Source organism: Hydra vulgaris, chromosome 11 (assembly GCF_038396675.1).
Source record: "Hydra vulgaris chromosome 11, alternate assembly HydraT2T_AEP".
In the NCBI taxonomy this organism is placed as follows: domain Eukaryota; kingdom Metazoa; phylum Cnidaria; class Hydrozoa; order Anthoathecata; family Hydridae; genus Hydra; species Hydra vulgaris.
The window spans coordinates 53535573-53563537 of NC_088930.1; the positions used below are offsets into that span (position 1 = coordinate 53535573).

The window sequence follows — 27965 nt, forward strand, 5'->3', positions numbered from 1 at the left end:
TGAGTAGAGACTTCCATTGGTTTCCTTTTTATATTGTCCAATAAAAGACTACTATCTTGATGTTTGGCCTCGAAATAAAATTTTATTTTAATCTGCTACATTTTGGTGCTTTCATTTGAAATTTTTCGTTTTAAGTTTTCTTTTATTATCACAGGGGTATAATGGTTGTGTTGGAAAGGAGCAGAAAAATCATATAAAACACCTTCATAACAAAAAAGGAGATAAAAAGACTCAATATTGTTTAAAGAGGTTATACGAGGTACAATAGTAGAGCTGAATAAAGTTTTAAACTTATGTAGACCAAAATCTGGATATAAATATTAAATGGATATTCTATTTTCTTATTGCAAACACTTGATAATGCAAGAATACAAAGGAAAGAAGACCAGTTTTCATTGTTACAATTATTAATAGCTTCTTCTTGAACTAAATCTATACTTTTTTTTCCTGAATCCAAAGAATTTAGTGATACTGATAAAGGAAGAATGTTATCAAAGCATAGAAAAGAGCTAGTATTATTAACAAAAGCATTATGAAAAGTTGGATGATTAGAATAAAATTCGGCATTTAAGAATAATTCAATTGAGGTCTGTAATCTTAAATCATTAGCCATACAGTTATTTCCAGTTAGACACAAGGAGATAGAACTGTACAGACAGTTTCCAGTTGATTGAGACCTGAGATATACATAAAATATAATAATTAATGTATTTAAATGCAAAATTTATAAATATTTTTAACTAGCTAGCAGTCAATATAACATTACAATTAACCAAATAGTTATTTAGAAAATTATGGAACCTGAACAAACATCTTTACCTTAAAACAACAATATTGCCATTATGTTTTTCTTTAAAACTTTTTGGAAGATAGATTTCAAAAATTTTAAGAGTTTTTTCTGCTTTGCAAGAGTCGACAACAATAATATCTTTACAAGAACTAATATTTTTTTCTAACATATCTTTCAAAGAAATCAATTTTGTTTTATCATTTTGTAACATAATGTTTTTAATTTCTTGATTGATTGACATTTTAAATTAATACTCGGACAGACAAATTAATGCTTGAACATTTAAAATTAAACAAATTTTGAATATTTTGAATTATTCGTATGTATATTAGGGTGTATGCGTATGGGTACGTCCGACAGTGTTTTTTCTATAAAAGAACAGAATATTTAAAAAATAAAGAATGAAAACTAAATTAAATATAAAGATAAATAATATAATGAAATAATACTGGGTACGTCTATTGATGTATTTTATCACTTATAGAATATTATTATTATTTTTACCTCCTGATGATTGCAAAACAATAGATTTGGTCAAAAATTTATTAAGGGTGTTATGCATTAGGTACGTCCAAAAATTGTTATAAGTAAAGAAAATTTTCAATTACTTTTTTAACAAGCTAAATAAAAATTTAAAAAGATTTTTAACTATTTATTAAAATAAAATTGGGTACGTCTGTTGATCTGTTTAAGTAAAAATTATTTATCAAGAATTGCTTAAACCTCCGGTTAAGATACTTTTATATACGTTTTAAAAATCGCTTTAAACAAGAACCATTGGTATTTTTATTTCACAATTGCCCGTAAATGTAAAACGCAAGCGTAGTACTTAAATCTTATTGAGTTGACAGTTCAGTAAAAAAGATATATACTTTTTTTAAATTCAATTAATAATCGAATATAGTATAATTTATATTTTTGATATTTTTGGGTACGTCTTCGGACGTATTAGACGTACCCTAGATCCGCCCCTGATATATATAAATATATTATTATTATTATTATTATTATTATTATTATTATTATTATTATTATTATTATTATTATTATTATATATTATTAATATATTATATATTATTGTTTTTTGCGTAAATTGTTGTTTACGTTTTTAAAGCGACGACGTAAAATATAAAACATTAAAATATTTTCTCTAATACTATTTTGCGATTTTGATGTCTGATCTTTAATAATCCCTGTATCACATCACATTTAGTTTAAGTAAACTTTTTTTAAATTATAATGGTCTAACAATGTTTATATTTGATAATAAATATCTAAAAGATATTTTTACAGAACAAAATTATCTCTAGTATTTCAAAAGTTATAAAAGTTTTAGTAACATTAAGTAATAATTTTCAAAAATAACAAGAATCGTAAAGCTCACTTTGAAACAGCCGTGCGGCATATATCCAAGGGGCGCAAAATGAAAAGAAGGTAGGCTTGAACTGGGCCGCCGGGATACCGGGAGATTCCCGGTGGGCCAGTTGGCATAAAAAATTATATTATATTTTTAGTTAGGCTACATTTTATTTTCCAAATAAAATGTAAATTTAACTAAAAATATAGTAACTATTTTTCTGGCCTCTAATTACATCTGTTTAAAGGCCATCTGCCGGCTAGTTATATAAATTTTGGCGGCCATCTTGAGCTGATCGAAAGTAGTATTATATTAATAGTGAGTTTAAGCATGCGCGCGTTATCTTTAGGAGGTGTTAGTACAAGCGTTAGCAAGTGTACCACAGTAAGTTTAAAAAACGTTAAGCACGTAAAAACTTCAACAAGCGCGTTTTAAGTCATTAATTATTCATAACTTATTTTTAAGTTAAAATTATTTCCAAAAAATATCTGTGCTATAAACAATAAAAACGATGTTACAAGAAAATTTGCATCAAATTTTACATTTAATTTAAAGATAACATGTTAGGGAGTTACAAGAGACGCTCTTTTTATAGCAGAAGATGGAAATATTATCGATGACGTAGAATTTGATTTATTATACGATATTAATAGATCTAAAATTGATTACCCTTATTGAAATTACAAACATTTTGAATTAGATGAGCTAGATAATGCTGAAGCGTGGTCAGAGTTTCGATTCCAAAAAGTAGATATTTATAGATTAAAAGAAGCTTTAGAAATTCCAGATATTATGAAGACATATAACCGTTTATCTGTGAGTACTCGCAAGGGTTAGAAAATTTTTTTATAAAATGCAGAGAGCTTCGACTCCACTCGAGTGCGTCAAAAGAAAAATTTGGGTTTTAAATTCATTAATTATTCATGTATCATACATTTTTGAGAAGTGGTAAGAAATAAGATTTCTAGCGAACGTTTTAAGCGATGCGTTAGAAAGGGTATTTCCTTGAGTCTTATTAATTATCTACGAGAAATTCTTTTGTATTCCTGCCACTGCCTCGAGATAACGCTTATATACTTAAACTCACTAATGTAAACAAACCAAATTATTTAACAAATGATAAACTTTTTATTTTATAATGACGTAGCTTTTAAATTTGTTATTGTTTACTGACAGAAAAGATACAGGTTGGTATTATTGATAATATTTTGTTGTTATAAACTATGTTACTATTTATGTTTGTTGTACTATTTATTTTGTTGATTGCACATCGAAATTATTTCGGCAAGTATGTGAACTTAATGGAGGATTTAGGCAAAAGCTATAATAGGTCATATGACCTTATAGGCCTATGGGAGATACGAGGCCCTACGCGCCACAAGAAAAAAACAAAGAAAAAAATGAAAAAGGAAAAGAAAATAAGAAAGAAAAAGTAAAGTTATCTACAGCTTTAGTTTCTTTTGAATTTACGGTTTCAAACCAAATTTATTTGTGTAATAGTTATACAAGAGTTTAGTATTCGAAATTCGAATACTATTTATCATTATTCTGTAAATAAATAACGTTTAACAATATTATATTATTGTTTAACCTAATTATTATTATTAAATTAACGTTTTAGTTTTATGTTTTCATTTTATAAGACATCTATAGTTCTAAAAAATATCGCTTACTTATGTTCATATTGTATATTATAAATATTTTTCTTGATTTTTATGATTAAATGCAAAAGGAGGGGCGCTGGGGACGCCTTCGAAACTTTATCCTATGGGTTCCACATTGTTAAATCAGCATCTGTTTGAACTGAAAAACAGAATTTAATTGTAGATGCTGCGCATTAGCTTGAAATAAGCCATATACTTAATATACAATGAATTTTTTTTTTCCTACTTTTAAAATAATATAATAATTATTGTGTGTGTAAAACAATTTAAATAAAATTTCAAATTATTTTAGTTTATTTCCGGCATACATACTCTACCCCATAGAAAATGAATAAACGAAAAGGAGGTGCTGAGAAAGAACGAATAAGAAAGAAAACACGTTTAGAGAACGATGGCCAGAAATGTAAAAAGTTAACGAACATGTTTGCAACATCTTTTAGTACTAACTCAATTGTTAATATCAATGTGGCTGATGTAACAACAAGAGAAATAATTACTGATCTCCATCCAATTTGCAATGCGCTGATGCGGTATTATTATCACCTAATGAGGCAGATGCACATGGTTCTAAATTTCAAATGGCAGACAGTTTTGATGACAATGCAACCTCTTATCCTAACTCTGACACTCAATACAAATTGAACAGTAATCAATGCGAGTCAAGTGAAGAAACTCAAAACAATTATTATTATTTTTTGAAACCACAAGCAGGCATTTTGAAATCATTTTTTAAATTTCATCCGAAGCAAAACAATTTTGATCTAAACGGTAAAATTAATTACCAGAGCGTTTATTTCAGAAAATATAAACCTCGTCACAGGCTGACCTTTGAAGAAAACACACAAAAGTTATTTTGTTCCTTTTGTCTGGCATTTAGCAAACCTTCAGATTAATAGCATTGCAAATTCCAAGCATGTTTACCAAAGAATATCAGAACATGAAAGAAGTGCACTCCATGCAGCCTGCACAGAGTCGTTTTAAAAATTAATGCCAAAGATATTATAAGTATTTATACGCGCCAACATGGTGAAGAGGTTAAAAAGAATCGTTTAATTTTAGAAAGAGTAATAAAAACTTTAAAAATTATTTGTAAGCGTGGACTTAGCTACAGAGGTGCAGTAGAGTCTGGGTACACAATGCTTGATGACAGTGTAGATCATGGAAATTTTTTTGAGATTCTTTTGCTAATTGGCAAATTTGATCCGTTTTTGGAAGCACATATCAAAGAGGTGGCTCAAAAAAGCAAATCCCGGCATGATTCAGTTGGCAACAGAAGAGGTCGTGGCGACTTGGTCACTTTTCTGTCAAAAACTACTGTTAATAAAGTCATTGATGCAATAACAACATCTTTAACAAGCATGATAGTGGAAGAGATTAGAGAAGCCGGTATGTTTAGTGTTCAAATTGATACCACACAAGATATTAATGTACAGGATCAGTGTTCAATTTTGATTCGATATGTAACCGAATCTGTACATGAACGTGTAATATCGATAGTCAATTGCACATCAACAACTGGAAAGGAATGTGTGATTTGGTTTGTAGTGTTTTTGAAAAGGTAGGCATTGATGTAAGTAAATGTATTGGCAATGCAACCGATGGAGCCTCTAATATGCAAGGTCAATAAAATGGATTCAATACCTGGTTAACATACAGTTTCCTCTGGTCAGATTCATGTTTGGTGCTATGCCCATATTTTAAATTTGGTAATGGGTGACGTTACTAAAAAAGCTGTTGAAGTTGATACCTTATTTGGCGTTTTGAACACATGTGCAGTATTTTTACGGAATCATATTTACGCTTCGATGTTTGGCGTGAATTTAGCAAATTGAAATATATATCTGTAATTGGTGAAACCCATTGGTAGGGGAAAGACAGAGCCCTTACTAAGGTATTCGGAAATTTCTTCATCAAAACCTCCGATCAAGAAACACAAATTATTGATTTTTTATACATTGTTATGTTACAAACATTTCATGATATTTCTACATCAATCAAATTCAATAAAGACGTCCGTTACAGAGCGAAAGCTCTTTTAGATTCATTGACAAGTTTTGAATTTATTTTGACGACACAATTGTTTTTAAAAGTATTTGAGCACACAACGTCATTATCTGAATATTTGCAAACAACTGGAATGTATATACTAAGAGCCTATAATATGGTTCAAGATAGTATTAATGAGTTAAGCAAAGTAGATAGAAATTTTGATTCCATTTTTCAAGCAGCTACACATTTTTCAGAACTTGCGAACAGTAAACTGGGAAAAAGGAATCTCGACATTGAAGTTCAGACTGGCTTGAAAGAGAAAAGAATTAGAACAAATCAACTACTTTAAAGTGCAAAAGATAAATTTCGTATCAATGTTCACAACATGGTAATGGATCAAGTAATCAGTAGTTTAAAACAGAGATTCTCAGAGCATGGTAATCTATATGCTGATTTTTTTTTTTTTTTTTTAAAGTTATAAGTTTGCCGTTAAAAATAATTACAACTCTCGTATTGGTAAAATATACACATGGCGGGGGCAAGAAGAAGACAAAATAGTCTTATCGCCAAGCTCCCAATAATCCGTAAATAATATAGCTATCAAATCTTGTCATTAAAAAAGTTATCAAATATAAAAAGAAAGAAAAGAAAGAGAAAAAAAAAAGAAAAATTTTTTTTTTATTTTTTTTTTTATTATTTTTTTTTTTAAAAAAAAAACAAACAAAGACAAAAACAAAAAACAAACAAACAAAAAAAAGACAAAAAAAAATAGAGATAATAAATTATAAAACTTATTTTCAAATATAATTGAACACAAAGCAAAAATGAAAAAGAAACAAACAGACAAAAACGATATTTGAACCTATATATAAATGTTTTTAATTATTGCGATTAAGAATTCTTTATTAGGAAATATAATGAAAAGAATTTAAACTTCTATAGCAAGACCTTTAGTTTTTCATAAAAAGAAAATAAAAAATAAAAAATAAGTTTTTTAGTGAACTAAGTTTTTAAACCTTTGCAAATAAAATGAAAATATACTATACAATATTTTAAAGGCCAACAAATAAATATAGCTCTAGAAGAAGTCCTTCATGTTTTGATTAATTAAAATTATTTCTTTTAGTTTTGATTTAAAAATATTTATGTTTGCAAGCGTTTTGATGTCATTTCTAATTACTTTACTCCATAGTTGTGGGCCTCTAGTTGTGATGGAAAACTTAGTGGCTTCAAAGTGATTTTTAGCTTGAACATAATTATTTTTTGCATGTCTAGTAAGGTATTTGTGCTGTATTTTTTTAATTAGTGTTTTAAAATATTTGGCATCGTATCGTTATTGATTTTATGCATAAAAATTAAATGATGATATATATTTATTTGGTAAACATTTAAGATTTTTAGATTAATAAATAGTGGTTGTGAATGAGAGAGACGGTCTGCGTTGGATATTATTCTTATGGCATGTTTTTGTTTGTTAAATAGTTTGTTTAGTTTTTTTTTATTGGTGCTGCACCAAGCAATGTTAGCATAATTGAGATAACAATGAATAAAAGAAAAGTAGATATATTTTAAGCAAGTTTGATTTAGATAAGGTTTTACCTTATAAAGTATGCCAATATTTTTAGAAATTTTATTTTCGATTAGTTTTAAGTGGTTTGTCCAGGTGATATTTTCGTCAAGAAGAACACCTAGAAACTTCATTGAGTGTTCTCTTTTTATAAATTGATTCCCGATGCTAATATTTGGGAGCTTTAGAGGAATTTCGTCTCTTTGATAAAAGCGATGAAAAAAAATATACTTAGTTTTGGTTAAGTTTAATGACAATTTATTTGTATTAAACCATTCAGTTACTTTTAACAGTTCTTCGTTGACTGTTTTAAATAGAGTTTTTATGTTACTATGGGAATAAAATAAATTGGTATCGTCAGCAAACAAAACAGAGTCTAAAATATTCGAAGCTCTGCTTAAGTCGTTAATGTAAATTAAAAACAAAAGCGGTCCTAAAATGGATCCTTGAGGAACTCCACAAGTGATTGTCCTATTGTCAGTTTTACTACCATCATAAGAAACATACTGCTTTCTATCAGACAAGTAGCTTTTAAACCAAACTATATTTGCATTCTTAACTCCGTAATTTACTAGTTTTTTTACTAAGATATGGTGGTCAACTGTGTCGAAGGCTTTGCTAAGGTCTATAAAAATACCTAATGTATACTCTTTTTTATCAAAGGCTCGAAAAATATCATGAACAAGTTTAAGAATAGCATGATCAGTTGAATTTTTTTATCTTGTTTAAAATTGATTTATGTTGTTTAGATCCAAGAAATTTTGCAGAAACTTTGAAAAAAATGCCTAGTGGCGCATTGCAGCACCTGAGTGGGTTGCTCAGAAAGTTTGATGCTAGTGTAGCAAAAGATCAGCTTCAAATGGAATTATCGGACTTTGCAAAGAAATTTTTGAAATAACTCTTGAAGATGAATATAATTTGATATTTGACACGGAAGTATCTGACTCTGTCTCGGACAACATGAAGCAATATAAATCCGAAGAATCTGAAACTGTCTTTACAATCCCATAAGTGGAAAACAGTGACAACCACAGAAATAAATGCAAATCTTGCAAAAAATGTATTGTTTGTTGTTACTTTGTCCTCCAGAAGTTTAACTTGCATAGTCTTGCGTATTCAAATTTGTTTCTGGCTTACAAATTTGTGCTGACATTATCCTCATCACAAGTTGCTTGTGAAAGGTCATTTTCAAAATTGAAATATATTTTGAACAGATTAAGAAATTTGATGAGCCAGTCAAGTTTACAGTCATTCATACTGATGTCTTGTGACAAAGACCTTCTTCCGAGAATTAATAACGATGCAATAATTGATGTCTTGGCATCGACAAATGATGAAAAAGTTGCTATACTTGTCAATAGCGATTGTGTCTAATATTTCTAGACTCCAACTTACAGCAGTAATTTAGAAATATTTATTTTTATCAACATTTAGGCTGGGAAGTTTAAATTTTTTTTTTTATACTTTAAATAATAATAAACAATAATGCGCTTAAAAATAAAAAGTCCTTTACTAATATAATATAGGTAAATTTAGAAAAATAAGGGCGTTATTCATAGTCGCTGTTATGGGCGGCGCGAAGGCCATATATATATATATATATATATTTTTTTTTTTTTTTTTTTTTTTTTTTGCCGTTAAATAATACATACAGTTTCGAAGCACATAAATAAAAATAAATATTGGCAGGTCAAAAAGAAGACTAGTTTAGCCTTATCACCGAGCCCTATTCTCACATATTTACAAAAACCGTAATATTTAAATATCTATAGTTAACAAACTATTTATAAAAAAAAATAAAAGTAAAAAAGTAAAATAGATAACAATTCCTTGTCATTTAAAGAAAAACTTAAAGAATAAAACTTTAAGGAAAGAGTAAGATCATTTTTTCAGAATAAGAAAAAATAAATAAGATATTATCATTTATTTAAAAATTAAAAGTTTAAAGTAAGATTTAAAAATAAAAAGTAAATAAATTAATATACACCATAGGAATAACAAAAATAAATTAGTCAACTTCATAGAAATAACGTAAATAAATTAGCAAACGTCATAGAGGAAATACAATAATTAAGATAATAAAAAAAAAAAAAAATGTTGATACACTCAGTGACATAATTTTGTATTAATTATTTTATGTATTTGAGTTTTAATTAAAAAAAAACATTTAAAAAAAACATCTAAAATCGGATATATTAAAATCCATAAGTAAGAATGCCTGTTTTGATTCATTTTTAAAGTTGTTACTTGAAAATTTTGTTGGATGTTTATGAACTATTTTGTCAAAATAGGATTGAAATATTTTAGTAGATAATCCTAAATTTGTTTTATACATAAACATTAAAACTTGGTGTAAGTTGATTTTATATATATATTTAATGCTCCAAGTATACGAAGATTATATATATATATATATATATATATATATATATATATATATATATAATATATATATATATATATATATATATATTTATCTAAATAAATGAAACTGTTTTCAATAATTCCAATCTTCCGTATGAAGAGTTTTTACGTAAATCAGGATACAATTCAAAACTCACTTACCAACCCCAAATAAACAAAAATCAAAAAACACATTGCAAACGTAAAATTATATGGTACAACCCCCCGTTAAACAAAAATGTTGAAACTAAAATTGGAAATCGCTTTTTAGCTTTAATTCACCAACACTTTCCAGTAGGACACAGGCTTCATAAAATTTTTAATCGAAACTATATTAAAGTTGGCTATAGTTGCATGCCTAATGTCAAGTCTTTAATAAATGCAAATAACAATAAAATTTTACAAAGCGATAAAAATAAAACATCATAAAAATGCAACTGCATAGACAAAAAAATTTGTCCGTTAAATAACCAATGCCTTTCTAACAATGTCGTATACCAAGCCACTGTAAATTCTGGAGATCCTCAATTCAAAGATAAAGTTTATTTCGGTATAAGTGAAACCACATTTGAATAAAGATATGCGAACCATCTTAAATCTTTCAATATGCCCAAATATAAAAATGACACTGAACTTTCCAAAGAAATATGGAAGCTAAAATCGAAAAATATAAAATCTGTTGTTACATGGAAAATAATAGCCCTACAATCAAGCATCATAAAGTTTGCAACCTTTGTCTCTGCGAGAAATTTCATATATTGTCATATAAAGGAGAAAATTTGCTAAATAAAAGATATGAAATAGTATCAAAGTGCCGGCATTCAAAGAAAATTTTACTATTCCTTATCGACGGAGACTAAAGCCTTTGACGTCTTTTTGTTATGTTTTGTTTTGTTTTTGGAACGTCAGAACTCGTTCCACCGTAATTTTAGTTTGTAATTTTTAAACGGTTTTTGAGTGACGAAATACGCAATGGCTGATGATTGCCGAAAGGCATGAAACTCAGAGTTCCATCAAAAGTTGTTTTTAATCATTTTATATAAATATATATATATATATATATATATATATATATATATATATATATATATATATATATATATATATATATATATATATATATACATATATATACACATATATATGTATATATATATATATATATAAAATAATATATACATATATTAAATATATGCAACATACAATGAAGTGGGCCGCCGTGACCAAATTTCCCAGGCCGTTTTTTCAAGCCAGCCCGACCCTGAAAGAAGGTACCTAAAAAAAAAAAAAAAAAAAAATATGAGGTCTTTCACCTAAAATACAGGTAAGTTATATATATATTTTATATATATATATATATACATATATATATATATATATATATATATATATATATATATATATATATATATATATATATATATATATATAAAGGGGAGATGGGGGCATCTTGATCTGTGGGGCAGCTTGATCTTTTTGCGCTACATCATCATTTATAATTATATATGCGTGACGTCATAGTTTGCTACCGCATAGACTTCCGGCTAATTATTTTCGTTGTTGTTTTGCAAAAAAAATAATTTTATATTAATTATATTTATTATAAATAGTTGATGTAGCGCAAACAGATCAAGCTGCCCCACAGATCAAGGTGTCCCCATCTCCCCTATATATATATATATATATATATATATATATATATATATATATATATATATATATATATATATATATATATATATATATATATATATATATATATATATATATATATATATATATATATACATACATATATATATACATATATATTGAATCTATAACTAGTGATAGCAGTATATATATTTTTTGAATTCCAGCTGTAACTATGAAAGGTTTGTTACATAAGAGAGATGTTCTTATATCTTTAATAAATGAAGCACATTTGCTAAAAAATCAACAGAACAACTTGAGTCACATGATGTTTATTTAAACTGGAAAAAGTATATCTTTAAGTACAGCTTATGCTAAAAGATCTCCACAATGACTGGTTATCTGCACCCTTTATAAACAGAACTTTTACTATAATAATATGTTACAGTTTATTTTCATCTCGTAGATATTCCTCTCAGCATAAAAATTAAGATATGGTTAGCTTGGCCATTACGTTAAGGTAATCTAACAATTCCATAGTATGAGCTTGATATGTATCATAGTTATCACTTTAAGTTATTGACATTAGGGTTCATTATCGAAATTGCAAATTTGGAAAATTTTCGATTAAAACGGTACCGAAATACCTTTTTTTTTTCGAAATCAATAAAAACTTATGAAAATAATAGAATTAGCCAAATTAATTTCGGAAATAAAAAAGAAATTCCGAAATGTTAAATTAATTTCGAAATAAAAAATTGAACTTCGAAAAGTGAAATTAATTTCGAAAGAAAAAATAGAATTTCGAAAAATGAAATTAACTTCGAAAAAAAAAGTGTATTTCGAAAACTGAAATTAATTTCGAAAGAAAAATCAGAATTTCGAAATGTGAAATTAACTTCGAAAAAAAAAAGTGGATTTCGAAAAGTGAAATTAATTTCGAAAGAATAATAATAATTTCGAAATGTGCAATTAATTTCGAAAAAAAAAAAACAATTTTTGATAACCTAAATTCATTTCGAAAATAAAATTAGATTTTGAAAAGTTTATTTAATTTCAGGAAGAAAAAAAAAAGAATTTTGGAAAGTTAAATTTATTCCAAAAAGTAATTTTAATACATTATATTTTATTTGCATAATAATATTAAAATAACCGGGCGCCTAAATACCTTACCACGGGGTGTTTCAGCTGGTAGACCTTTTATATATTTATATAAATATATAAATAAATATATATATATATAAATATATATATATATATATATATATATAAATATGTATATATATATATATATATATATATATATATATAATATGTATATATATATATATATATATATATATATATATATATATATATATATATATATATATATATATATATATATATATATATATATATATATATATACAGTATTAGACAAAACATTTGCAACCAACATCGAGCAATGCTAAAAAGTGTTCCTAATTATACATGTCTTAAAAACAAAACAAACTGTACTACCACAGCAAACAGTTCAGGAGTCTGGAGTCATAGCATGCCATGACATGAGCAATCAACTGACAGGTGACAGCACTTAGGCAGAATTTTGTTGACAAGTGCCATTTTGCAGCGGACAAAACAAGTGCAACTTTTTCGGTTTGTTTCACTTTCTTAAGTTTGGTCCGTGTCAAAGTCACGGAAGTTTTTTAATAATTAAAGGAAGTATCCAGAAGTTTCCAGAAGTTTCTAGAAGCATGTAGAAGCTTCCAGAAGTTTCCAGAAGAAGCATCTAGAAGCATCCAGTAGCATCCAGACGCATCCAGAAGCTTCCAGAAGCATCGAAAAGAAGCATCTAGAATCTTCCAGAACAGGTTCACACAGGTTCATTTTACTATATTAGAGACATGTAAATCGACACATAATTCAGTCAGTATATGGAAGTCAATCAGTCAGTATTATCAAGACAGTTTATCGAAGTGAGTTTTATCAAAGTGTTTTATCGAAGAACATCCATACAAGAAGTGAAATTATATATTACATTTACCTTGTGACAATACAATAATGCTCTGTTCCACAGAGCATTATTATATTATCACAAGGTAAATGTAACACGGTAAGCCTTGAGAAGCGTGATTATTTATTTTTATTATTTATATTACTTCAAGTGCAAAAATGGTTCCCGACAGTCTTGGATTGGAACTAAGAAAGAAAATTATTGGCGATTACGTAAGTGGAATCTCACAAAAAAGTATTTGTGATAAATATAGCGTGAAAAAATGGACCGTTTCAAGACTATGTTCCAAATATCGTTCAACGGGAAAGTTGGCAGCAGATAACAAAGGTGGAAGACCACGTTCCACCACTTCTAGAGAGGATTCTACGATCGTCAAATCCGTCAAGAAGGATCCCTGGATATCATCAGTCGAGATACAAAAGCAATTAGAGTTGTCTGTATCGGACCGAACAATCAGACGACGTGCTGTTGAAGCCGGATTGTTTTCTCGACGCCCCTGCAAAGAAACTGCTGATTTCACTAAAAAACCAGAAAAAAAGACTCCTGTTTGCTACATCTCATATTGACTGGAATGTGCAGAAATGGCAAACTGTCTTGTTCAGTGATGAATCGAAGTTCAACATCATTGGGAGCGATGACATTTGCCGCGTACGTGGACTGGCCGGAAAACTCAATTTACGTTACTGCCATAAGACCGTGAAGCATGGTGGAAGCAATGTAATGGTCTGGGGGTGTTTTTCTGCTAACGATCTAGGTTCAATACATCGAAACAATGGAATAATGGACCGTTTCGTGTATAAAAATATCCTGAAAGATGTTATGTTACCTCATGCTGAATGGAATATGCCAATAAAATGGGTTTTTCAGCAAGACAACGATCCGCCACACACTGCAAAAGTAGTCAAGCAGTGGTTTCAAGACAACCACCTATCGGTGATGGATTGGCCGCCTCAATCTCCGGACCTCAACCCTATCGAGAACCTGTGGGAGATCGTCAACCGCAGAATTAATCGTGAAGGTGTTTGTAATAAGGATCAACTGTTTGAACAAATCCAAAAGGCCTGGGCAGCGATTGCACAATGTTTCATTGATCACCTGATCGAATCTATGCCTCGAAAATGCAAGGCTGTGATCGACAACAAAGGATTCGCCACGACATATTGATAGCAAAATACAGCTTGGTTAACATTTTGTTGAGTTGTATTTGTTTTATCCAAAGGAAATCAACTTTTTTTAATACTTTTGATTAATTTAATAATTTTCGTGTGCAAATAATGAACTTTGTGATGAATAAAACTTGAAGAACTTTGTCTCTAAACAGTTACATAGTTATTTCTCTAAATTGAAAAAATGCAGCACTTTTTTATAAAGAAACTAAATTAGCATTATTTGGTTGCACTCGTTTTGTCCGATACTGTATATATAGCAAAATAATACCATTTTGGTAAATTTAATTTGGTGCCAGTATGTAATGAATCTGTTTTAGTGTGCAAAGAATATAATTTAAAGAGGCACCATGATTAAAAAAATCCAAAAAAAATTAACCAGTTTCTTAACGAATTAGGGTAAAAAACAAAAAAACAAATTTATAATTAGTTCGTTGAACAACAAGATTTGTTAAAAAGACGCACTATCTTAACAGTAAATGCTACTGTTGCAAGCTATGAAATTAGTCTCTTTAGTTACAAATTCTAAACCATTCAGTGACGGGGAAAGATTACTTAAATTTAAAATTGTTCACACCCCTTTCCTCCTCAATACATTTTTTGTGCATTTAGTCGGAAAATTTTACCCTTTTAAATGAGCCGGCAAATGTAGACCTTTTAAACCAGTCAGTCGTCGAATTTCAAAAAACAAGAACCTTTTTTTTTACTTAGCAAAAATTTTAATTGTACCCCACCACGTGACACCTACTAGCACCTGGCCTGGTGGCAGCTCAATGAATGAATAATGATGTTTTTTCCAAACAGGAAAAGAAAATAAAGACTGGAAAGAAAACAACTTGCCATTAATTAAGCTGTTTGTAAAAAAGCTCATCAGATAAACAAAAAAGAATACAAGTGTTTTAAGTTACTAAGAATTATAAGTGAAAACAAATTTCAGTTCAATTCAAACTCTTTTAACATTATTTGATAAAGAAATGTTTTTCATTATTTGTTTTTTTTTAATAAAAACTAACTGCTTCAATAAGCTCGGCGCCAGCCGGTTCCGTAGCTCCGTATCTATTAAACCGGTTGATTAAATAAACATTCTGATGGTACCGATGTCACTGGAACTGAAAATATTACCCGTGCAATTTGTGTCAAAACCGGGAACAATTTTTGATTAGCTTGGAAAAATTCGATGGCACTATTTTCGTAGCTCTGAAAGTATTGCAGACTGTAATCGTTTATTTCTTTTTCCAGTTTATCATTGTTTTCAATTAAATGACAACATGATTTATCTGTTACAAGTTCAATTAAGTTGATTGGCTTTCGTCTTTTGTTGTTAACGAAAGTAGTAGTATTTGCAAACGGTGGCGTTGACGATTGCTGAAATGCTTTTATGGTATTGTCAGTTGAGCTGTTTGATGAGTTTAAAGTGTTATTTTAAACAATTTGTTTCAATTGTTATATCGATTTCTTCGGATTCTTTTAGATGCATTTCATAAAATATTTTTATAAACATTTTTGCCTTTGCAATGCATTCATATCTATCGATATCATTTTTGATAAACTCAAATTTACGAAATTTGAAATCAAGAAAAGTAGCTGCTAAGAAAAAAATCATTAGCAAAAATCTTTTTAAAACGGCCTTTTAGAGACCTTAACAATTCCTTTTGAAAAGTCTTAACTAGTTCTGTAAAAATGGGTTGTGGTTCAAGTATTCCATTTAGTAGAGAATACAATGTTGGAAACAGAAATGTTACTGTAACATATTTCTTTCCGCTAAAAAGTTTTGTTAGCTCTTTAATTGGGTGTAACAAATCACATAAATCCTCCAGCACCTTAAATTCATTAGCAGTGGGAAGATAGTCTTTTATATTTTGGTATTCGATGCTTATCATATCCAACGCAGTTTTATTAGTTAATATAGATTCAATCATATCGAATTGGCTATTCCAGCGAATAGCTATATCCTGTACTAACTTTATTTTAGTTTCATATCGAAGTGTCTTGAACTTCTCTTAACTTTTTTTGTAACATCTCCGAATGCTTAAATGAACCAACAATATGCCAACAGGATGAAATTACCTAGGCGATTTCCAATTTGCCTTCGTTCATTTTTTCAATTTCTTCAACTTCACTTTCTGTAATTTCTTTATTAATTAAGATTCCATTACCGTCGTAATCCTTTACTTCGTAACACTTTGAACCATTTTTTAATTTTTTTACTTTTATATCTCTCGTGTTTAAAAGATCGTTAACCACAAGATTCAAACGATGACCAGCACATGGAATCTTAAGAACATTATCATCAAATTTATTTACTGCAGAGAAAATGTTTGCACCTGAGTCAGTAACTAGTGCAAAAATCTTATTACTGATTGACCATTCACTGAAGATTTCGTTTAACGTATTAAATAAATATTCAGCTGTTTTCACTTCAGACATAAACCTATGATCCAGGTTTCGGTCAACCAGAATCATATTTTTGTCAATAAAATGACAAGTCACACCGAGGTAGCTATTTTTACTCAATGATGACCAAACATCACAATTAATTGTAATCAAATGACATCCCTTCAATTCTAGCATTAAAATTGATCTTAGATTGTCCGTAATTGATGGAATTAATTTTTTGCTCACCGTATTTATGCATGGCATTTGGTAGCTTTTGTTTAACTCACTAACTAAATTTGCAAAATCTGGATGACGTACTATCGATATCGGCTGATCAGTACCAACAATAAAGTTTTTCAACAACTTGTTTAATTTTTTATGACCAGTCTCTTCAAAACTATTTTTATTACCGCTCTCAATATCGGATATATCGTCAGTAAAATTGTTGATTTTTTAGATATTTTTGAATTAATGCAATGATCGATTGATAAATGGGATTGCATTGAATTGGTCGAACTGTTGTAAGGTAGAATCTTATAACATATACTTCATTTTGTTTGATTCTTTTGGTCTCTTTAAAAATATGTCCAAACGAAGCTTCGTTTTCTTATTCCTTTCTTAATAACGGATTTATTTGTTTTTGACATGTTTATTCAGACTAAAACGCAAGTAGTTTTTTTACTCGTACGCATGCAACAAATATTAATAAATTAGTATCTTATGTTATTAGTAAATGTGTAACACATGTTACTTCACTTAGGTTACCGAGCGATTAAGGAGATTATTATAACTTTAGTTACATTTTAGAGTTATGTAACAAAAAGATTGCTAAGGTATAAATATATTTGTTTAAAATCGTTGTAAATCTCATCTAAATAACCACTAGAGAGTAATTAGCCGTTTACGTTGCAACAATGATTTCATAACTTGCGTTAGAGGCCCTTAGGGAATTGCACATTATAAAACTTTTAAACGTCATAATTATATCATTTAGGAAAAGCGCACGAACTTTATGTAAATTTAAATCTAAAGTTTAAACTTACGTTATGCAAATTTAAAATTAAAAAGTGTTTAAACTAGTGTTGCTATCGACTTTAGTCGACTATGAAAAATCTAATAGCGGATCTAATCGACTTTGGATTATCTACTAATCGACTAAAAGTTGATTTAGTCGAATAATAGTACTTATACATGCAATTCTAATATCTTTTTATTTGATTGAACATTATAAATCTTTTTAATTTTATTTTGTTTATCAAAAGCAAATATGACTGTTGAATAGAATGTAGTTTTTTCAGAGCCGGAATATAATACTTGCCCCCCTTCCTTTCATATTATATTTAAAAATTAAAATATAGTATCTCCCTCCATCCCAACGACTTCTCTCCTAATCCAGCACTAAGTTTTTTGTTTACTCTGTTGAAGTTCTACTAAGGGTTTGAGGATTTCAGCAACTTCCAAAAAAATTACTTTTAGTTACCGGTACCGGTACTTTTGTCAAAAAATGGGTTTTGCAATTAAAGCGTAAAAATTCAAAATTACCTCCCCGGCGGGGAATCGAACCCCGGTCTCCCGCGTGACAGGCGGGGATACTTACCACTATACTACCGAGGACATACAACTTTAAAGACAATTTAATTTATATTTAAATTAATTTAAAGTAGTTAAAAAACAAAATAAATAGGGGATCAGAGATACGTATCTTCCTCCTGGCATAAAAAACTTAAAAATTTTAGCCTAAAAAATGCTAATATAAAATGAATATCTTATTAATGAAACACTATTATAAAATGCATACTATGCTGGGAAGATACGCATCTCTGATCCCCTATTCAGAGACGACTCTACGAATAAAATGAGGTGGGTGAATTCTTAAAAAGTACCGACTGGCTTTTCTTTCTGGATTAACCATTATAATTATATCTCACCTAAATCTAACCATTATAATTATATCTAACCTACAGACTTGCCTCTCTAAACCCATTAGTTGTAAATTGTCTATGGATTCTCCAAAAGAAGGCTTTAAGAATAATTAAACCTTTGCCATATAATTTTAATACAGATATACATACTTTAAACAACTCCAAATCTGTACTTTTTATGATATACTAAAAATTGAAAATTGCCTTTTTGTACATAGATGCCTAAATAAAAAACTCCCACACATATTTAATAATTGGATTACTCTGCGTAATGGAGTAAACAGTCACTTAACGAAATAATCACACAGGTCACCTAAATATTCAAAGTTGTAATACAATATCTTATGGAAAAAATTCCTTCATAAATTCGACAATTAAAGAATTATCTGCAGAACCAGTTAAATGATGTCCGTTATTATGATCTACAAACACTTGGTTTAAAACCAAACTAAAAAACTATTTATCGAACCTAAAAATTGCTCATAAATGTTAATTTTTAAGGTTCAATTATTCAAGAAAAACGTTATATATGTATGTGTGTGTATATATATATATATATATATATATATATATATATATATATATATATATATATATATATATATACATAAATATAAATATAAATATATATATATATATATATATATATATATATATATATATATATATATATATATATATATATATATATATATATATATATATATATATATATATATATGTTATCTTACATTTAGTCCATATTTTTTATACTGTTTGCTACTTGTTTTTTTTTTCTTTTATGTTTGTCAGTTAATGGTCGCTCTGCTTGTTTTAGCTCTGCTATAAGAGAGTGAACCCTTCAGAATATTGAGTACATTACGAGTTTTATCTGTTTGAACAAAACCAATGTATATATCTTTATTTCTGGTAAATATATTGTAGTTGTCGTTGTCCATTAAATTCGCCAATAAATAGGGTGTAGGGGGGGGAGGGAGAGTCTGGTTTTTTTTGATAATTGCTGACAATGGGGAGAGAGAAAGGTCAAGAAAAGTTGACATCAACAATGTTACTTTTTTAAATAAATTTGATTACTTAAAAAATGGAAATTAGGCAGCGTTTTTAGTCCTGTGTTACATACCTCTATCTTCAGTATTTTAATATTACTACTTTTTAAAAACCATGCTTTAAAAAGAACCGTGTTGTACTTTAAAAAGAACCGACACATACAGAACTAAATAAGCATACACAAGATGTTTACTTGTAACACTATTGTTTTTCAAAGTTGTTTTCAGTTAGCCTGCTGTGCAAACAAAAAAATTAATGTAAGTATATAGTCTGCATTATATTATTTAAACCTTTATACCAGGGGTGTAACCTGCGGCTTGCAAGCCTCTTTTAGTTCTTTCTTTGTCAAGATGCATCCTTTTATATCCATCCACAAATATTAAAATAATATCGAAATAAAGATGTTGGTAGCTCCTTAAAAACTGAAAAACATTGTAAATTGATACTTTTGGCTCTTCCATCTCAAAAGGTTGCCGACCCCTGGTTTATACAACTTGTTAAATGCATTTTTTTGTTATACCAGACTCTATTAGAAATAATTGGCTTTCACTGTGAATTTGGTTTAGGTGTATATTAGAGGTAAAAATTGTTAATTATTGGTTTAAAAACAATGTTTTAAATTAGTCTGGTATGCAGCATATCAGACTAATTCAAAAGGTTGTTTTTAAACTAGTAGTTAATTTAGTTAAGACTAAGCTCGACTAGAGGTTAAAGCTGCCTCTACTAAGTTACTAACAACAAGTACTAAGCTACCAATTAAGCAACGCATTTTCAGCCGCAGCCGATTTCAATGTCGCTGTTGTTGGCTGGAAAAAAAAAGAGGTACTTTAGTAAATCAAAATTCTTTTGTATGTACTTAGGGGACATCCATAAATGTCAGTAAATAAGGGTAGGGAGGGGGTGCTGCGAAGTTTGACAATAATGGACAATGGGGTGAGGTCAATTCTTAAAATTGACATCGTTTTGGTCTTGAGATCAAAATGATGTCAATTTTAAAAACTTCTCTTTTTTTTTAAAGTTTATATTTTTGTCATATATGAGTTTATACTTTTGTCATCTATGAGCAAATTAAAAAAAAGTAGAAATGATTCCTTAAAAAATAATACCATAAAAATATTGATGGTAAATACGCATTTTTATCATCAATATTTTTTTGTGGGTTGGCGTTATGGTTCTCCTATTATGCCAATATTATGAGTTAAGCGTAATAGGAGAACCCTAGCCATAATTTAAAATTGGAGTCACTCCTAAATTGAAATTTAGCGGATTTTTTAATGGTAATTTAATGGTATTTTAATGGTAATAAATTTTATAACGGCATAACTTTGTTGTTTTTGGTTCTACAGATAGCTTAAAAAGACCCAATAGTAGACAATAAATCTTACAATTTTAAGTTATAATGACAATCTATTTATTTTTGTGAATTTTTTATTTCAAGTATTAATGATGAATTAATGAACCAAGATATCGGACAATTACCAGTAAAACAACTTTGTTTACACTTGAATTTTTTTGAATCCTTAGTTGATCCTTAAGTTTTGCTAAATCAGCAAGGTTAATAGCAACCTTACTTGACCCTTGGCCCTCATCAATGCCGATTCTCAAAATTGCTTTTTGAAGGGTTATATCTCTTAGTTTGCATATTTCATCAACAAACATAGATTTATCTTTAACATATACTACATCTTTTTGAACCTCTATATGGTTAGCACCTTGTTGAAATGTTAACTGCTAGACTCAATCGAAGTAATCTAGTGAATGCAACCTTCTGTTCACATCAGCCTCCAAATTACTCTCAAATCCTGATTGACCAACATCTTTTCTAGTTTCAATCAACATGTTTTTAATTATGCTTCAGGAAGATCATAGTTTCTCTTGATATTGAATTCTACGTATTCAATACCATTTATGTACTATTCCTGATTGTAATCCAGATTAGAGATCTGGACATGTACAGATCATTATTACATGTACAGATTGGAGAGAGTATTTCTCTAATCTGTGCTAGTAATAATGTTTTATTTCTTGATAATTTAACCTTACCCTGTTTTCCACCAATTGTTTTCAGAACATTTGATGCTACCTGTTGAGACAATTTAAAATCTTTGGACATGATAACTTTCTCTATGTTTTTAGCGGTTGATTTTTCTTTTCCTATATTGAAATACTGATAAATACTATTGAATTCCTATATATTGAAAGCAGTCTCCACATGTTGAAGCATTAGTATTTGAATTTAAACTTAAGCAAATTAGGTTGAGAGGATGTTGACCTCTATGTTATTTCTAGTATCACTTCCCAGGCTACAGAATAGATACTAACATAGTTTAGCAAATACTTGTCTTCTTCCATGCATTAAAGTAATAACATTTCCCATTTGTCAAGAAGTTTCTGCACTGTTGACAGTTTTATATTTTTTCAAAAGAATGTCATTTATACCTTGCATTTAAAAGATTTATTTTAGTTATACAAAGTAAATAAAGGATGAATAACTCTTTCTTGTAAATTGCAACCTTGCATTTTGGACGCAGTTCAGAGGGAATGGAGTTCACTACAACATCAAAGCCTCCGTCTATATGCTTTCTTACTAGATTTCTTAAAGCAACCTGCCCTGGATTTTGTAAGTTTATACATTGCTTGTTCTTGTTGCAGCATCCATAATAAATTATACTTTTTTTCTCCAGGTGATTTTTTTTCCAATTTAAATGGGTAACATTTTTATAAAAAATTTTTCCCACTTAAGAACATTACAATACTTAAAATATATATTTTTTAAATTTTAATTATATATATATATATATATATATATATATATATATATATATATATATATATATATATATATATATATATATATATATATACAGTGGCGGCGTTAGGGTAGGGCCTGGTTGGGCGATGGCCCAGGGCGCCAAATATAAAGGGGCGAAATTTAGCGCAAAATCATTATATTGGTCGAGATTGTATCTCATTTTAATTATTTAAAAGTACTTTTATTATTGTCTACGAACGAAAAAAAAAGTTACGTAGTTATAAGTACTTATTTATACTTGTTAAAACTAAACCATATAAAAAAAAACGCCAAGAAAACTCTACAAAGACGTAAATAAATTTTACGAGTTAAGCTAAAAAACATTAAATTAGTAATTAACCAATCGGTGTTGAACTTTTAACACTAATAGGGGTCATTAACCAATAAGCGTTGAGCTACAATTACGCTATTAAATAATTCTCTTGCTCAAATAGCGTTATAACGAAGTTTTGTTGTGGTAATTTATGTTTAAATATATTTGGATTTACAGAGATATACTTAATTTATTGTAAAATGACTGAATACGTTGATCTTATCAAAAGAAAACCATCTGGGTCAGAATATAGAAAACGGAAGGTAGAAAAAGAAAAATAATTTCAAAAAACAAAAAAGTTAATGAATATAGAGAAATACATCACAACAAAAAATCAAGACCTGAATGTGACGTCTACATGTGGAATAGCAACGAATGCATCAGTAGATCAGATAGTTGTTGAAGATATTGTGGACGAAGTTTCTCGAAGTGATGAGATAAGTTGTGCTAAAACTACAATATCTACTTGCGATGGCGATGTACAACAAACTCCGTTGGTGATGTGCATACAAATTTCAGATGACTTAAGCATTGTTTTTATGAAAATATCGGATCCAGCCATATGGCCACTCATTCGAAATAGCAAAGTTATTGATCATATAATATCTAACTGCCAAGTACAAACTCACGTTGATAATTATCCAAAGAATGATACAGGCCGGCATTTCTCTAATTATCATTTCACAAAAAAACTTGCAAACAACGAAACAATTCAGCGAGAATAGTTCGTGAGAATAGCACTTCTCATTAGAAGTTTTACCTTTCATGGATCGATACTGAACTTCGATTAAAAACAGGTAAAACAATAGACTGCCCAGAGCAATATTTGATTAGAAAAGAAACAACAAGATGGAATAATGTTTTGTCTAGATTGATGCATATTACACTTTATTTAGCTGAAAACAATATGGCGCTCATAGGTTCCTCCGACAAACTATATACGTCTAATAATTGAAAGTCCTTGGGCTTAGTACAACTTTTAGCTAAATTTGATCCAGTTATACAGGAGCACTTGCGGTTAGCTACGAAGGGTGATGTCTCAGACCACTACTGCGGAAAAGATATACAAAATGAATTAATAGAGCTGATAGGTACAAAAGTGAAGTCAGAAATTATATCGCGTGCAAAGAAATCGAAATATTATTCCATTATAGCTGACTGTACTCAGGACATTACTCATTTAGAGCAACTTTCATTGACAATACGATTTGTTGATTTATTATCAAATGACGATAAAATATCAGTGAAAGAACATTTCATAGAATTTTTGTTTGTCGATGAGTCGACTGGTGAAAAACTCACTAAAGTTATTTATAGATGTTTTAAATAAATACGGTCTGGAATAGAACAATTGTAGGGGTCAGGGTTATGACAACAGGGCGAACATGAAAGGAAAGAATATTGGGGTTCAGAGAAGAATTTTGGAAATAAATCCCTTAGCTGTTTATGTACCGTGTACCTGTCATAGCCACAATCTTGTACTATGTGATACCGCTAAGTCTTCTGTAAAATCAGTCACTTTATTTGGGGTACTTCAGAGGTTGTTTACATTGTTTTCAGCTTCTGTTCATCGTTGAAAAATTCTAACCGATCTCTTGGGAATATATACCATTAAAAGCTAAGTGACACACGTTGGGAAGCAAAAATAAACAGTGTTAAAGCAGTCCGTAATCAAATTAGTGCCATCCATGATGCTTTAATTACTTTGGTTATTGAAAATCAAAAAACTGATGTTTAAGTCTCTCACGAGGCTTCTACTCTAGCTGAACAGTTAAAATATTTCAGTTTCATAGTTTCGTTGGTTGTTTGGTATGACTATTCAAGTTAATGTCGTTAGTAAATCTCTACAATCATCAGACATGGATTTTGGTAAATGCACAGAAATGTTGAAAAAATGCTGCACTTTTTTGGAGGAATATAGAAATACAGGATTCAAATCCGCCATTTTAACGGCAAAGGAATTGGCCGGAGAACTAGAAATTGAGCCTGTGTTTAAAGCCACATCAAGAGTTCGATGTGTTAAGCATCAAGCTGGAGAAACTGTCTACGATGAGCCTATAACTTCCCCAGAAAAAAATTTGAAGTTGAATTTTTTAACTGTCTTCTGGACTCTACATTAACTTCATTCAATGAAAGATTTGATCAGTTAAGTAAGTATTTAGAATCATGGTCTTTTTTGTATAATATAAAACAGATTCCGGAAAAACCTGACCTTATCAAACTTTGTAGTAATCTCCAATTGAAATTAACTGTGGACTCTAAGTCAGATATTGACGGTAGTATGTTGCGCGATGAACTCCTAAGTCTGAAAGCTTTTTTGTATGATAAGAATGTGGTTACTCCCGTTTTTGTTTTAAATTTTAAAATCGCAGCTTACAAGAGCTATATCCAAATGTATGGATAGCATTGCAAATATTATTGACTATACCTGTTACGGTTGCTAGTGGGGAGAAGAATTTTTCAAAGCTTAAGTTGATAAAAATCTATCTAAGATCAACAATATCCCAATCCAAGCTGACAAACTTAGCAACTTAGTCAGTCGAAAATGAAATTGCTGAAAAAATTGACTTTGATAAACTCATAAAAAAAGTTTGCCGACAGAAAGGCAAGAAAAGCTAAATCTTATTAGTTTTTCTTTTTAATAAATAGTTATTTATATTACTAATTGGTTATTTAATTGGTTATTACTAATTGGTTATTTTACCCTTCACCTTTTTTTTGTATGGGATTAAATTGAGCTAGGGGCGCCGTAGAAATCTCGCCCAGGGCGCTGATAGTGCTAAAACCGGCGCTGTTTATATATATATATATATATATATATATATATATATATATATATATATATATATATATATATATATATATATATATATATATATATATATATATATTAATAAGAAAATATAAAACAATACGAATTCTGTTAACACAAATAACAATTTATTTTGAGAAATTTTCACTGGGTTATGGACGCCAGCATCATCAGCTCGTAAAATATTACAAAATTTTTTGAACGTTAAAAAACAGTTTAATAATTTTTAACTGACGTCAGCAGTTGAATGGCTTCTTTTTTCGTTACGCAAGAATATGAAAAATGGAGTCCAAAATTTAGTTTTGACAAATTGCCCATTATTGAGATTTATTCCGCCATTCGATGGGAAACATTGGTGCCTCTGTATTTCGAGTGCTTCTCGTACTTTACGGTCGAATTTTTTTATTTCAACTTTAAGAGTTTTAGTTTTCTCCCAATTTATTTTTTCAGAGCAAAACTTGCTATGCGTTGCAATTGCTGACTGATAATGTTTGCCATCATTTAAACTTTTTGGTGTTGTTGAATTCTTGTTCTAATTTGTAATTTTGTTTCTCCTACATATTTTTTTGATGAATAAATTATTATTTGTATTAAGAGAGTTTGTATTGTTTGATGTTTTCTTATTAATATAACATACACTTTTATACATGATGTCTATACTCAAATCATATATATATATATATATATATATATATATATATATATACAAGGCCGTAGACAACTTTTTTTGATGATTGAGCTAAGCATCTTTGAAACATGAAGAAAACTCCATATTTAAGTATGTTCATATATATGAGGAATTTATGAACTTATAAAGTATACACTTTAAACTTTATAAGGTCATAAAAACCGAGCAACAAAAGATTATTGAATCAAATTTGAAATTTGTCGATAAATACAAATTAAGTTTAAGATTGAAAAAAAATAACAAGTTGCCCTCCTTTTTGGGGTTGGGGGGATAACATTTTGGGGTTTTTGTTGTTCCCAGTCTCCAATCACCGCAATTTTTTGCATAGCATCCTCATTCATTATATATATAAACATAATTAAAATATGGAGTTTGAACATGAAGAAAACTTCATGTTTCAAAGTTGCTTAGCTCAAACATCAAAAAAAATTTGTCTACGGCCTTGTATATATATATATATATATATATATATATATATATATATATATATATATATATATATATATATATATATATATATATATATATATATATATATATATATATATATATATATATATATATGTATGTATATATGTATATATATATATATTTATATATATATATATATATATATATATATATATTTATATATATATATATATATTTATATATATATATATATATATATATATATATATATATATATATATATATATATATATATATTTATATATATATATATATATATATATATATATATATATATATATATATATTTATTGGTCTTCCTCTACTTTTTAAATATATTTCGGGTTGCGTAATTTATGGACGATCCCTTAACTACACCGAGTAGTAACATAATTACACCGAGTAGTAACTCAAAACAAATATTACGAAAATCCCATAAAGGAAACGAACGAACTTAATGAAAAACTAAAAAATCACATCGAAGAAAATGAAAAAAAAATTCAAGCGAACTTTTTATTGACAAAATTGCTGAACTAGAAGATCGCAGCAGGAGAAACAACTTAAGGTTTAAAGGTTTTGAAGAAAAAGAAAACGAATCATGGGAAACAAGCGAGTCGAAAGAATAATGTTTTATTAAAGAAAAATTAAATATAAAGCATGACATTCAAATAGAAAGAGCCCACAGAACTGGAAAAAAAAAGAATCTGGACAAAAGAAGCGACAAACAATAGTTGTAAAGTTCCTAAATTATGAAGACAAAGAAAAAATATTATATCATTATAAACGACTAAAGCTTTGGAATGAACGCATATATATCTCCACGATGATTACAGCGATAGAATGATTGAAAAAAAGAAAAATACTCTTTGCAAAAGCTAAAGAATTAAGATTCTCAGGAAAGTATGCAAAAGAAGTCTATAACAAACTGATAACACGCGATTAACAATTACAATAACAAAAAGAAATTCTTTTAACCTGTGC

The 27965-nt window shown here is 28.8% G+C and overlaps 1 non-coding gene and 1 pseudogene across 1 annotated transcript; one reads left to right on the forward strand and one right to left on the reverse strand.

Moving 5' to 3' along the window:
* Window positions 1-18482: 18482 nt before the first annotated feature.
* Window positions 18483-18554, reverse strand: trnad-guc (transfer RNA aspartic acid (anticodon GUC)). Its single transcript has one exon. It is a non-coding gene; the product is annotated as a tRNA-Asp (tRNA).
* A 6066-nt stretch (window positions 18555-24620) lies between these two features.
* LOC136087313 (uncharacterized) lies at window positions 24621-25663 on the forward strand (annotated as a pseudogene).
* The last annotated feature ends 2302 nt before the right edge of the window (window positions 25664-27965 follow it).